General features: G+C 56.1%; 1 long non-coding RNA gene across 1 annotated transcript; it reads right to left on the minus strand.

Annotated features, from left to right (window-relative positions):
- Window positions 1-11,087: 11,087 nt before the first annotated feature.
- LOC121444093 lies at window positions 11,088-14,278 on the minus strand. Its single transcript, XR_005973740.1, has 3 exons — window positions 14,143-14,278; window positions 11,783-12,020; window positions 11,088-11,266 (listed from the first exon to the last, which is right to left on the minus strand). It is a non-coding gene; the product is annotated as an uncharacterized LOC121444093 (long non-coding RNA).
- Between the last annotated feature and the right edge of the window lie 51 nt (window positions 14,279-14,329).

The raw sequence follows: 14,329 nt of genomic DNA on the forward strand, positions 1-14,329 counted from the left end.
CAGCCTCAGATAGAACACTAGGGAGACCATGTGATGCTCACATTCGGGACTGCCTTGTGCGGGAACACACCCCTGTAGCAGGCAAAGAACCAGGTGTACCAGGGTTCCTATGTACTCTGCCAACTATTGGGGTGTGATGTTTTTCCCTTCTGTGCAGGGGGGTACAAGGTAATCTAGCTTCAAGGGCCTTCAGCAGATCTGGGGACCCCATTACTGCTGCTTAGATCAGAGGGGGATGCGGGCTTGACTTGTGGCCTTTACAGACTTGAGAACAGGGGGCTGTGTGGGGCACAGTCTCCCCCATATTTCCAAAAGTGCCGCATGGAATCCAAGAGGGGGGATGGGGCGTGCACTTGTTCAGATTCTGGAAGCTGGCCACCCATGACCCCTGACTCCTTTTCACCCTGGGACCCCCTGGCTGCACCCTCTCCATCCGGCATCTGAGGAAACTTGGAGAGCATCAGTGGCCCTGCTTAGCTTTACCCACGTTCCTGTGTGCTGCACCTGCCTCAGGGGACCAGTACCAAGCAGGTGCAGCCTGTCCTGGGCCTGAGCCAGAACTGGTGTCTTCTTCCTCATAACGGGGCATGACTGTTGTGGACTGGGAAGCCCACGACAGCGTGTGAAGGCCTTCCTAGGGGTCAGTCATAGGAGGATGTGGAGCGGTTCCGGCCACGGCCCCAGTCCTGTCATCCTCCTGGGCTCTTCACCCTCAAGTGACCGTGGTCGGGGACTCATACAGGGGCGGGCAGAGCGTGCAGAGGGTGAGGCAGAGCCATCCAGCACACGGCAACACTGAGGAAGGAAGGGAACTGGCCTCAACGGAGTGCTCAGGATCGGACTCACGACAGAGCGTGTGCACACTCTCCCCTGTGACCACACCCCTGGATGAGGCACCAACTGAAAGTGTGGTCAGGCCGTGTGCCGGTACTGCCCTAGAGACAGCCCGAGGTGACGTGATGTCCATGCAGAGACGTGTCACTGGCTTGGAGCAGTCCCACTTCAGTCGGGTCCCAGGGGCTAGTTCTGCTGGTCTGTGACGGGGACTGGGGACTGGGGACTGCTGAGAGCTGTGCTCAGTGTGGCCCAGCCAGGCTGCAGAGGAGCCCTGGGTGTCTAGTCCCTCTGATTGGCATAACGGCTTCATTAGCCTGACTGGTGCTGGCAGGGTTCACCGGCATCAGATGCCTAGCGGGAGGAGGTCTGGCCGCCAGGCACTAAGTGGCCTGGCTCTGGACAGTCTCCTGATAACAGAGCAGGAGTGTAGGTGGCTGCTCGGTTTGGGGACACTCCCCCGACAGTCTCAGATGCAGCAGAGCTATTGGCATTGACGTTTGTGTGATGATGAGGGCCTCCTGGGCTCCAGGGTGGTGAGGAGGGTCTCCTTAGAGGGAGGCAGCGCTCTTGGGTCTCACCGTCCAGACCTCCACTGCGGACTCCAAAGGGTGTCTCTCAGTTCCAGATCCCATCAGGGGTTCTATCTCGGAGTAGGTGATGCCTAGGTGTCCGACTGATGTTGGGTCTTGTCCCTGTGTTATGAGCTGCGGTTCTGTGGGAAGTTAGACTGCTGTTGGTGCGTGTGAAGGTTCACAGGGAGAGGGGCTGGGCTGAGTCACTGTGGTCACCTGGTGAGCCAGCCCAGCCTCTGAAGATGCTGCCCCAGAGGCCAGCTCAGAACCCTCTTATGGATGCTGGCATAATCCACTTAAAGGCTCCCCTATTCAGGGTTTAGGTCAGATTCCAGCTACACACAAGTCTACGGCAGGCTTGATCCTCTGGTCCATCTTCAGGGTACTGAGATGATAAAAAACACACCTTTCTTTTTTCCTTCTTTTTATTTATTTATTTATTCATTTAATTTTTATGCGTATTTGGCCTGTGTGAAAAAGTTGGAGCCATTGGAACTAGAGTTGCAGACAGTTGTGAGCTGCCATATGGGTGCTGGGAATTGAACCTGGGTCCTTTGGAAGAGCAGCCAATGCTCTTAACCACCGAGCCATCTCTCCAGCCCCAATACATACCCTTTATTTTTATTTTTTTGGTTTTTCAAGACAGAGTTTCTGTGTAGCAGCCCTGGCTGTCCTGGAACTCGCTCTGCATATAGGCCAGATGACCTCAGACTCACAGAGATTCACCTGCCTCCACCTCCCAAGTGCTGGGATTAAAGGCATGGGCCACCACAGCCCAGGTTGCACACCTCTTATCTTGGGTCCGTGTATGTGTCTGACACCGTGACCTGTCCAGGCTGCACCCTGGGAATGTCCTCTAGGAGTCCATCTATCTACCCTGAGCCAGCTAGACCCAGAAGGGAGGACAGTATGCCCAGTGTGCCTGCCTGACGCTACTGCACCAGGCCTGGGCCCCGATGTCAGATGACCGCCTGATGTATGTCTTGGCAGAGGAGCACCTTTGGGGGCTCTGAGAGGCCACTGGGGTGAGCAATGCCCCAACCCCTACTTCAGAGAACAGTACACTGTGAGGGGACCCAGCAGGGAGCCATTCTAACCTGAGTCTGAAAGGCAAGGGTCACCTCAGCTTTTAGCCTGGCTATGGCAAGGCTAGGGTCTGAGTTGATGCCTTTCTCCATGAGAGTCCATGGGCAGAGAGTACCCTGGAGGCCCCCAGACTCAAGGTACTCACCACACACCTAGCTCTTAGGAAACCTCTCTCTGAGTGCTGGGGGATGGGTCTCCCTGACCACTAAAGGGCCTCTCTGCCCTAGTCCCCAAACCTGCCCCCGAAAGTGTTAATAGTACCCCAGAACCAGATAAATCCCCACCCCCGTCTAGATTAGCTCAACCTGGGTCTCCTGCTAGCGTGCTACCTACTGCCATGGCAACCAGCATGTGGGCCAGGCTGGGTGCCCAGCAGCGCTGAAGCTGGTGGTGTGAGCTGGCACAGGCTTGTCAGGGGTGGGTGTTCCCCCGCTGATGGCCCAGAGCCCTGGGAACTGGGAAGCAGCTGGACAGACCTGTGGCCAAGAGCTGGCCTTTCACAGCCCTTCAGGGAGACCAGAAAACCCTGGGACTTCACACTTCCAGAGATGCTCTCCAGCCCCACCCCTCAGCCGTGGCAAAGGTTCAGATCTCTGTCCTGCCAACCCCTGTAGCCAGTCCCTTCCTGGCCTCCCAGGCTCCCTGGCGCTGCAAAAATGGCAGGCTACCCAACTGGCCCCATGCTGCCCAACACTGCCCACACCTTGACTGTCTCACCCTTGTGCAGGGCGCCTGCTCCTGCCCAGGGTCCAGTTTGGCAGAGGCCCAGGCCCCGCCTCCTGCCGTTCTCTCCCTCCCTGGGCTCTTGAATTAATTTTTCATGCTGGGCTTTCTGCAGTTCCATTTACACAGGGCAAAGTGGGAGGGGCCTCACATCGTGGACTCTTCCTAGGTTCACTTACTGAGGCCCGCAGGCCTGGTTTAGGGTGACAGGCTCTGCTCAGTGAGGGAGGGGAGTCATGCTAGACAGAGGAGCACGGGGAGGGAGTCTCTTGCCTGCACAGCAGGGAGTGCCTCACCTCCCCCGCCCCTCCCCTCCTCCCTCTCCTCCCTGACCCCTGCCTGAGCTAGGCAGCTCATGAAGCACCGGGATTCTTTCTGTTGCTGTTTTCCATTTTTTATTTTATTTTTGTGATTATGATATAATTAGAGCATGTCTTCCTCGCCTTCCTCCAACCCTCCCAGATTTCACCCTTTACTCTTTCAAATTCATGGCCTTTCCTCCTTTTTTTGGATTGTTGGGTTTTTTTTTGTTTTGTTTTGTTTTGTTTTGTTTTTGTTTTGAGACAGGGTTTCTCTGTAGCTTTGGAGCCTATCCTGGAACTAGCTCTCGTAGCCCAGGCTGGCCTTGAACTCACAGAGATCCACCTGCCTCTGCCTCCAGAGTGCTGGGATTAAAGGTGTGCACCACTACTACCCTGCTGCTGTTGTTGTTTTAATTTCCCTGTGTTGTATAGGGAAATCCTCTACCTCGCCAGGGTTGAAATTACAGGTATGTGGGCTGGAGAGATGGCTCGGCGGTTAAGAGCACCGGCTGTTCCTCCTGAGGACCCAGGTTCAATTCCCAGCACCCACACGGACACCCTTACAGACATGCATGCAGGCAAAACACCAATGCACTTAAGATAACAAAAAAGAAATTACAGGCGTGTAAAGACATGCCTGGCTAAAAGAGCAGTTTCGACTGCTGCTGTATAGCTCAGTGACAGACTCTTTCCCTACCTGTTAGACACGAGGCCCTTGGGTTTATCTCCAGGTGCCACCAGAGCACAAAACAGTGACGGAAACATCTGTTGTGTGTCAACTCCTGTGCCACCCCAGCCCCCTTCACCAACAGAAGTCATGAGATCTACCACCTCTCAGTGTTTTAAAACCGCAAAGCGGTGGTGATGCCTCACAAGAGAGGGGAGACCAGAGGACTCTGCCATGTCGAGAATCCAAGGCTCCAGCAAGGCTAGGAGTCTCCACAAGGAATAAGGACAGAAGGGAGGGTATCACAGCAAGCATGTGATCACAGGTCATCCCCCAACCTCAAACCTCAGGGCAGGGAGAGCATTCCTGAGTCCCTGAAGGTGTGAGATTCACTGAGGACTAGGTCTGCTCCTAGGAGACAGGTGCCTGTGTGGATAAGGTGAGCCCTCAACACCAGGGGCCACCAGACATCATGCCCAGTTACACAGCAACTTCTGCCTGCCGAGCTCAGCTTGCTCTCCACAAACTAGACCCTCCTTACGTCAGTCACAGGTGCTTCCCCTCCCCCCCAGACAGGGTTTCTCTGTGAAACAGTCTTGACTGTCCTAGAACTTGCTCTGTAGACCAGGCTGGCCTTGAACTCACAGAGATCTGCCTGCCTCTGCCTCTGGACTGCTGGGATTGAAGGTATGTCTGGCAAGTCACATGCACTTTTAATGTGTGTGTATTTGTCCTTTGTGTAAGCATGGTTGTATGTGAATAGTGTAAATCCCTGGTCTCTGGAGGCCCTACCCCTGTGCCCCTTGACCCCTCCCTGAGGAGGGTCAAGGTAGCCCACCATACCTTGACCCCTCCCCAGAAAAGGTCAAGACCACTCCCCCAGGCTATGATCCTCCCCAAAATAAACAACATGGTTTCCCCCTTTTCCCCCTGGTGGTCACTTTGGCAACTTTCTGGTTCACCTCAGGGCCACCAGAGAGCACAGGAGTCCAATTAAACCTGGATATCTTTTCATTTGGTTTGTTTTGATTGGGGTTTTGCATGGGCAGAGCTCGTGCTAGAAAATATTCCTAACATCTGGAGGTCTGAACAAAAATTGACGCTGGGTACCTTTCCATTGCTCTCTGTTGTTCCCCCTATACTTCCTGCCTGGCTACTGGCCAATCAGCGTGTATTATTATAATTGACAGAATACAGACATTTGTCTCACACCACTCCATCTTCCTACTTGTTTATTTATTATGTGTGTGTGCGGACCAGAAGACAACTCTGGATTCAGTTCTTCCCCACCTTGCAGAGCGACCTCAGGTCAGCATATTCCATGACAAACGCCTTTCCCTCCTGAGCGGGAAGTCCCAGGGATTCCCCCCCCCCCCTCCACTGCCTCTGCCCAAGTGCTGGGATCTAGGATCACAGGCACACACTGCTGCAACCTACTTGTTTTAGGTAGGATTCCTACTGCTGTGGTAAATGCGGGGACCAACAGCAGCTTGGGGAGGAAGGGTTTATTTCACCTGACATCTTTTAGCCCGTCATCCAGAGAAGTCAGTTCAGGGATCAAGGCAGAAACCTGGAGGCAACAGATGAAGCAGAAGCCACAGTGTGCTTGTTCTCCATTGCTGATGCTCAGCCCATTTTCTCAGGTCACCAGGTAGTACGGACCGCCCACAGTGGGCGGGGTCCTCCGCACCAGTCACTAATTAAAAACTCACTGAGCTCCATCTGCTTGCTCCGCCTCCGCCTCCGCCTCCCAAGCACTGGGATTAAAAGATCTAATTATAGCTGAGCAGTGGTGGCTCACACCGTTAGTCCCTGAACTAGGGAGGGAGAAGCAGGCGGATCTCTGTGAGTTTGAGGTCAGCCTGCTCTATAGAGTGAGTTCCAGGAGAGCCAAGGCTACACAGAGAAACCCTGTCTTGAAAAGGAAAAAAAGACCCGTGTGTGCGATGTGCGTGGCTTGCGTGGCAGTACCCAGAACTGAACTTCTTGGAGCTGCTGTCACACCTCTTAGGGTGATGGCGATCAAACTGGGGGCCTCTGGAAGAGCAGCAAGAACTTCCAACTGCTGAGTCATCTCTCCAGTCATAGTTAATTTCTGAATAGGCACAGAATGAGAGGTCTTGAGAATTAAAAGTATGAATGCTTATAACAAAAAAATGAAATGTATGGTCCAGGCTGGATCTATAAAAAAAAAAATGTTCTTATCACTAATATACAAACTGTAGATGTGGTGGTTTGAAAGAAAATGGCCCCCAAAGGGAGTGGCACTCTAAGGAGGTGTGGCCTTGTTGGAGGAAGTGTGTCCCTGTAGACGCAGGCTTTGCTGCTCATATGCTCAAGCCACACCCTGTGTTTCAGTCTACTTCCTATGTCCTGCATTTCACCGTGTAGCAGCTCCGTCCCCAGCACTACGGCAGCCTGCACGCTGCCATGCTCCCCACCATGACGATAGTGGACTAAACCTCTGAAATTGTAAATGTTTTCCTTTATAAATGTTGCCATGATCATGGTGTTTCTTCGCAGCAGTAGGAACCTTAAGATTGTAGATTATCGTAGCATCATTTCCTGATGACTGTGCTGTGAAGAGGATGGGATGCTAAGACATCAAGCCTGGACAACCTTGTAAAATGTCTCAGAAATGAGGCAGGGAACAGTAGGCAAGATGCTTATAAACAGTTATATTTGCTATTACTTTAGAACAAATGTTAAAAATGAAAAAAAAATTCAGGCCAGGTATGGTGGTGCACACCTTTAATCACAGAACTCAGAAAGCAGAAGCAGGCAGATCTCTGAGTTTAAGGACAGCCTGGTCTCCAGAGCAAGTTCCAGGACAGAGATACATAGGGAGACCCTACTTCAAAATAAAACAAACAACACAGGAAAAACATTAGAGAAAAAAGGTGAGGGGGCTGAAGAAAGGATCAGTTGTCGAGAGAGAGCACTTGTTGATCTTCCAGCAGACCCAAGTTCAGTTCCCAGCATCCGGGACTGGCAGCTCACAATTGCTCCAGGGTATTTGACAGCCTCCGAGAGCACCTGCATCCGCACGACACACACCCACACATCCACACACACACACATCCACACACACACACACATCCACACACACACACACATCCACACACACACACACACATCCACACACACACACACACATCCACACACACACACATCCACACACACACACATCCACACACACACATCCACACACACACATCCACACACACACACATCCACACACACACACACATCCACACACACACACATCCACACACACACACATCCACACACACATCCACACACACACATCCACACACACACACACATCCACACACACACATCCACACACACATACACACACACACATCCACACACACACATCCACACACACACACATCCACACACACCACACACACACACACATCCACGCACACATCCACACACACACATCCACACACACACACATCCACACACACATCCACACACACACATCCACACACACACACACATCCACACACACATCCACACACACACATCCACACACACACATCCACACACACACACATCCACACACACACACATCCACACACACACACATCCACACACACACATCCACGCACACATCCACACACACACATCCACACACACACATCCACGTACACATCCACGCACACACACATCCACACACACACATCCACACACACACACATCCACACACACACACATCCACACACACACATCCACACACACACACATCCACACACACATCCACACACACATCCACACACACACACATCCACACACACACACATCCACACACACACACACATCCACACACACACACATCCACACACACACATCCACACACACACATCCACACACACACATCCATACACACACACACCACACACACATCCACACACACACATCCACACACACATCCACGCACACATCCACACACACATCCACACACACACATCCACACACACACACATCCACACACACACACACACATCCACACACACACACACACATCCACACAGCCTCCGAGAACACCTGCATCCACACAACACACAACTACACACAAATGACTCTTTGTAAAAAATGAAAAATTCCACCAAGTGCTAGAAGTCAAGGAAACAGTCACATACCCACTCCATTAAAAAAGACAATGAGCCTGGTCTACAGATGGAGTTTCAAGACAGCCAGGACTGTTACACTGAAAAACCCCTGTCTGGAAAAAACTAAAGCCACCGCCACCCCCCCCACCCCCCCACCCCCCCCCACCCCCGCACCCAAACACAAGGCAAGGTAGTGTTGACCTTTAATCCCAGCACTAGGAGGCAGAAGCAGGCAGATCTCTGTGAGTTCAGTTCGAGGCCAGCCTGGTCTACAGAGTGAGTTCTAGGACAGACTCCAAAGCTATGAGAAACCCTGTCTGGAAAAACCAAACCAAAAGAAACAAAACAAAACAAAAACCACAAGGCAAGGTGGTGCTGGCCTTCAGTCCTAACGTTTCTATGAATCTGAAGCCAGCCTGGTCTACAGAGCAGCTATGTGTGCATCTGCTCCCGGATATCCGATGGTCTGGTCCTCTCTGGCAGTGAGTCCCAGCTGTTCTGGGTGCTGGCTGCCCCTGCCCCACCTCCTCCCCGTGCATCAGCGCCAGCTGAGGTCATCCGTTGCTTGGCGGCAACCCTGCCGTGGTTACCCTGCCAGAGGTGACTCAGCGGCGGGCCAGCCCTAGCCTTGCGTGGTTAGGAACTTCAGGGTCCTTCTCGGCCTTTGAAGTGAGGATGACTTGGAACCTGTGCGCTCCACGCCTTTCAACCTCAGTAAGTCCCAGTATCGGGACCCACCTGGCGGTTCACACGGGAATGACACGGATCAGCCACTGACCCTGCCTTCCGCATGGCCCTTGCCAGGGGCGCCATCTGCTGGGCTCTGTACTCCAAGCTCGAACCCCCGGGAAACGTCCCTGCCCCCAGCTCGCGCCCACCCAGGAAAGCCCAGCGTTCACCCGCTCCGCCCCGCCCCAGGCCGAGGTCTCAGGAAGGGGAGGTGAAGCCCGAGCGTGCCTCGCTCTCCTCCTGTCTGCAGAGAGAGTGTGTGTGTGTGTGTGTGTGTGTGTGTGTGTAGGGGGTGCAAGCTTTCCATGCCTTGAAGTCTGAGGCAGCCTTTTCACATTCCCGACCACCCACCCCATTGGTTTTCCTTCCGAGGTCCACTGCCCCCTCTGAAGACAGGTTTCTCCGCGGGATACCAGCGCTGACCCTAAAGAGGGAAGGGGAGAGTGAACTGGCTCCAAGGATGCCGATGGAGAGCGGCTAGCAGCTGGATTGGTCCGCACACCATCACCGTGGGCCAGACACTGGACTTGGCCTCTGAGTGCAAGCCGGGCTCAGAGGACAGGTTCCCACGCCCTGCAGAGCGCACTCCCACTGGGCCGCGCCCAGGTCACGCCTCCCTCCTTCCCTGGGGAGGGCAGTGGTAGTCAGAGTACCCCTTCTGAGCGCCCTGCAGAACTCCGGACCACCTCCCCTCCACCTACCTCCTCTAGTGCATGCCAGCTATGGCAGGGGGAACAGCTGTAGGGCACAGAACAGCCAGAGCAATTGCTTTCTGCCCATTGTCCAGCCCTGGCCTCCTCCTAGTCAGGCGCTGCTCCCAGCCTCCTGACTAGCTCTGCGGCTACTCCCTGCAGCCAGCCGCCAGTCGTAGCAGAGGTACGGTGGGGAGGTTAGCCTGTCTTGTCCCCTGCAGCCCTCGGCCTATCGGGGGTCACTAGAGCTGATGGCAATGAACTGGAAATAGCAAGGGACCCTGGGAAAGGATGGAGAATGGGGCTCTCCGCTCCCTGTGCGCCAATCCCTGCATTTTGAGGTCAGGGAGTTGAAACCGAAACTGTCCCATTTTCTTGGTTGTCCAGGCCCTGCCCACTTCTGCCTCCTCCAGAGTGGGGGAGGGGGGCACAGGATGGACGGCACACTGGACAGACGGGTTGGACACCCTACGTCTCCACTTGACTTCCTACCCGTCTGTATGGGTGTCCAGCTTCATCAAGGACTTCTGTGGCTACTCAGACTAACTGCACATAACTGGAAGCCTCAGACCGCTGGGCCCAGGGCTTGGGGCAGTCAGTTAACTTGGGGGCAGAGGTGGAAGAGTGGTCAGGAGCCAAGGTGCAGTCAGCAGGGATGGAACTGGCAACCTCAACCTCACACAAGAGCCCCAGGGCCCTTGGATGGGGCTCAGAGCATGAGGCAGTGCTGGCAACAGAGATGGGGTACACAGAACTCACTGTGGGGGCCAGACACTCTGGCAGCTCAGAGGACTGTGTCTTCTGTTTTTCGGAAGGAGAGCACTGGGAATAAGAACCACAGGGAAGTATCGGCTTTAGGATGGGCTGAGCTCTAGGGAGGGGCAGCGGGTCCTCAGCAGGGCTCCCCCAGGACCACACACCACACAGAGCAGTGAAGAGCAGACAACATCTGGCCTATAGGGCTACTCCATGGAGCCAGCAGGGAGCAAGGCCCAGGGGAGTACCAGTCTCTCTTTTCCTTGAGACAGGTTTCTCTGTATAGTCCTGGCTGTCCAGGAACTCACTGTAGACCAGGCTGACCTTGAATTCAGATGTCCCCCTGCATTTGCCTCTGCTGCTGGAGTGATGGAATCAAGGTGGGGCCACCACACCGGCTTGGGGGAGAATTTTTTCCGGGGTCTCAGCTGGCTGGGGGTGAGTGTATCCTTCGGGCAGCCCTGCCTACTCTAGCCTCAGGTCTGACATACAAGGACACTAAGTGAAAACAATACTTGGGAAGATCTTGGAGCAGTTGGGTACCAGCTCGGGCTGGGCAGATGTCCTCCCCAAAGGGAGAGGGCAGCCTCACAGTTGGCCAACATACTATGTCACGTGGTGCCTGTTCCCGATGCCCTGCGGAACCTTCACCTTCATGGTTGTAACGTGCCTGAGTCCTGGCTCACTACCCTGCCACTGGGCCTCACCTTCAGGGGCAGCGCCAGTCCTGGCACTGGACAGACAGGAAGTACCCACTTGCATTTAATGTGTCCGCAAAGGCCTAGGACAAGAAAGTGAAATGTTTAAAAGGGTGTTTAGATTTTGTTTTCCTCAGACATTATACAGTTTTTTTTTTTTTCGAGACAGGGTTTCTCCGTAGCTTTTGGTTCCTGTCCTGGAACTAGCTCTTGTAGACCAGGCTGGCCTCGAACTCACAGAGATCCGCCTGCCTCTGCCTCCCGAGTGCTGGGATTAAAGGCGTGCGGCACCACAGCCCGGCCAGTTTGTTTGTTTTTGAGACAGGGTTTCTCTGTGTATCCCTTGGCTGCCCTGGAACTCGCTCTGTAGACCAGGCTGGCATTCAACTCCGAGATCCAACTGCCTCTGCCTCCTGAATGCTGGAATGCTGGGATTAAAGGTGTGCACCACCACCACCTGGCAATGCTTTACTTTTTATTGTGGGTTTTTAGACTTACAGAAACATTTCAAGGACAGAGGAGGAGCTCACCCATTACCCCCTAATGCTAGCATCTTACAGTGTGGCAGCCCTCCCTCACCGAAAGGTTCCAAACCTGACCTGAATGTCACAGCTTCTTCAGTCTCTTCTGCTTCAGGGTGAGGCTGACATTCCTGACGGCAGGAATAGCAGAGCCCAAGAGTGGAGGCCCAGGACTAAGTTCCTCCTTCCTCCTTCTGTTTGCCTAACACGGCAGCCTGTTAGGAGGAAGTATGAAGCGCCCAGGTGATGGAGCAGGTGCTGGAGGACGGAGGTAAAGTACACAGGTGGCCAGGAGTCCAGGGAGCATCCAAAGAGGCTGCAGGGAGAAGGAACTGACCGGTTGCTTCAGGGTCGGGGCAGCCTGTACTAAAACTCTCCAACTCCCCTTTGAACTGCTGTTTTCTCAGCCATTAAACGACCAGAATAGGAAATAAGATGCATCAATAAAAACTGACCAAAGCCAGCAAAGGGGGAAAAATTCCTGTCATTTCTCGAGACTGAGTCTCTCTTTACCACGGGAGGACACGCCCACTTCTGGCAGACCTGCAATCGCTGCCCCTGGCCTGCAGGCTCTTGGCAGGCCTCCTCCATTCCAGCTCCTAGAGGGGTGGGGCCGCCAACTTCCGCAGCAGTCAAGAACGGCCCCGACCTGACTTTGGGTGAAGCCTCACACTGCCCGGTTGCAAAGCAGAAAAATCACAGCGCACACAGAGCGCCTGCGTCCCGCGCACAGGATGCACGGCGTTAGGAGGCCTGGCCGCTCGCCGCTCAGCTCCGCCGGGGCATGCCCCTCCCTCGCTGTCCCCGGGGAGGGCCGCGTCTCCGAGCCCCAGCGCACACACAGCCGAGGGTCTGCGGTGCGCACCGGCCGGGACCGCCGCCCCTTTGTCCCGCGGGCCAATGGGTAGCCTGCTTGACTAAATAAGGCGAGGAGCGCCTCGTCCGTTACGTCCGCCCCCGTGACTCAGGGCGGCCGCGGGCCTCCAGGCGGCGGGCGGAGCGCGGGGCGAAATCGCCAAATAAGGCCGCGCGCCGCCCGCCGCCCCTACCCCCATCCGCACACCTGAGCCGCACCTGGGCCCCGCCGCGCGCGTCGCCGCCGGGGGTGGGGGACGAGGCGCCCCCGCCGGCGTCAGAAGGCGCCCGGCCTTACAAAGCCGTTCCCGAGTCGCAGCGCCTCCTGAGCGCACAGACAAAGGCGCTCTAGAGAGCCGGGGTTAACTGCGCCCCGCCCTTGGCAGCACTTGGGTACCATGGGCGTGTGAGCGAGAGATGGTCACCGGCTGAGAGTGGTTCCCGAAACCTCCCACTTTCCCTGTGCCACTCGGGGTGCGCTGTCCCATCCTGGGGCCACCCACCCCCACCTAGGAGTGGAAGCCCCCGCTGGCTCATGGTTCCACCCAGGTCATGGAGGCGTTTCTGCAGCCATGCGTCCCCTTCGTTGGTGATGCTCACATTTGGCCACCTCTAAAACCAGGCTGCTCGCGGGCCTAGCGCCCTTCTTTCTCGGCCTGGCGACAAGGTGACTGGCTGCTGGCACGGGTTTTGTGCACAGCAGGTAAACTGGCCGGGCTGCTTGGCCCTCTTAGACCCGTGTTCACGTCTCCCACGGCTGAGCTGACCTTGCAGGACTGAGGGCGCACGGAGCGCGCCCGGGAGAGGGCTGGTGGGGAGTGGGGCAGAGCCCCCAGCCGCTAGGATCAAGCTGGTTGTCCTGTGACCTTGGGGTCCGTTACTTCCCTGCGCCCCTCGGTTTAGTTCCACACTGAACAATTGCAGAAACTCACAGATAAACCCGGGAAACTACGGGGCTTTCCCTCCGGCTCTCGCCAAGACCGAGCACTGGAAGGTGCGTCCACGACCCCGCCAAGGGTGACAGGTTTCCCAGAGCCTGGGCGAAGGGCACTGATGCCCGCCCCGACCCCCACGCGCGCGCCTGTCTGGGGCGGACTAAGGCCAGGCATCCAGTGCCCCAAACCAGTTTGACCCGGGCTTCATTATCGATGCAGAGACGTCTCGCCCAGCTTGCCCGAGACGGGGGGCGGGGCTGGACCGTTCTGAAAGTCAGAAGTCCTCCCTTGCCTCAGTTTCCCTGCCACGTCCTCGGGAGACCAGCACGACACAGGCCCCCCCACCCCAGCCCTCCGTGGACAGGGATGTCTGGTGATAACCGGTCCCGGCCTGCGTGGGGGACGACCCTCCTCCGGTGCAGGGGCCTACGCGGACGTGGCCGGCATGCAAGAGCTGGGGACCCCCCTCCCACGTGATCGCGAAGCGATGGCCGCTCCCCGGACCCCCAGGGACCCTGACGGCCCCTCCCCAGCCAGGCAGCAGCTGCCGAGGCCCAGATCTGCCCCGAGCCTGTAGGGAAAGCGCCCGGGGGTGTGCGGGGTGCAGAATTCACAGACGGGCGGGCGGGCGGGGGCCACGGGACTCACCCCAGGTCGGGGCACGGCCCCCTGGGGCCTGGCAGTTTCGGGGCGCAGCCCGGGCCCTCCCTGCTGCAGTACCGGGGCAGGGCAGGGCCGATCGCCCGCACGCCACTCGACCGCGACCCCCGCAGGCCAGGCCCGCGTCCGGGTCTCGAGCACGCGGGGGCGGCGCGGGCGGGGCGGTTGGCGGAGG

This window comes from Microtus oregoni, unplaced genomic scaffold (genome assembly GCF_018167655.1).
Source record: "Microtus oregoni isolate MIOR12 unplaced genomic scaffold, Mior012 000117F_ref0000505, whole genome shotgun sequence".
In the NCBI taxonomy this organism is placed as follows: Eukaryota; Metazoa; Chordata; class Mammalia; order Rodentia; family Cricetidae; genus Microtus; species Microtus oregoni.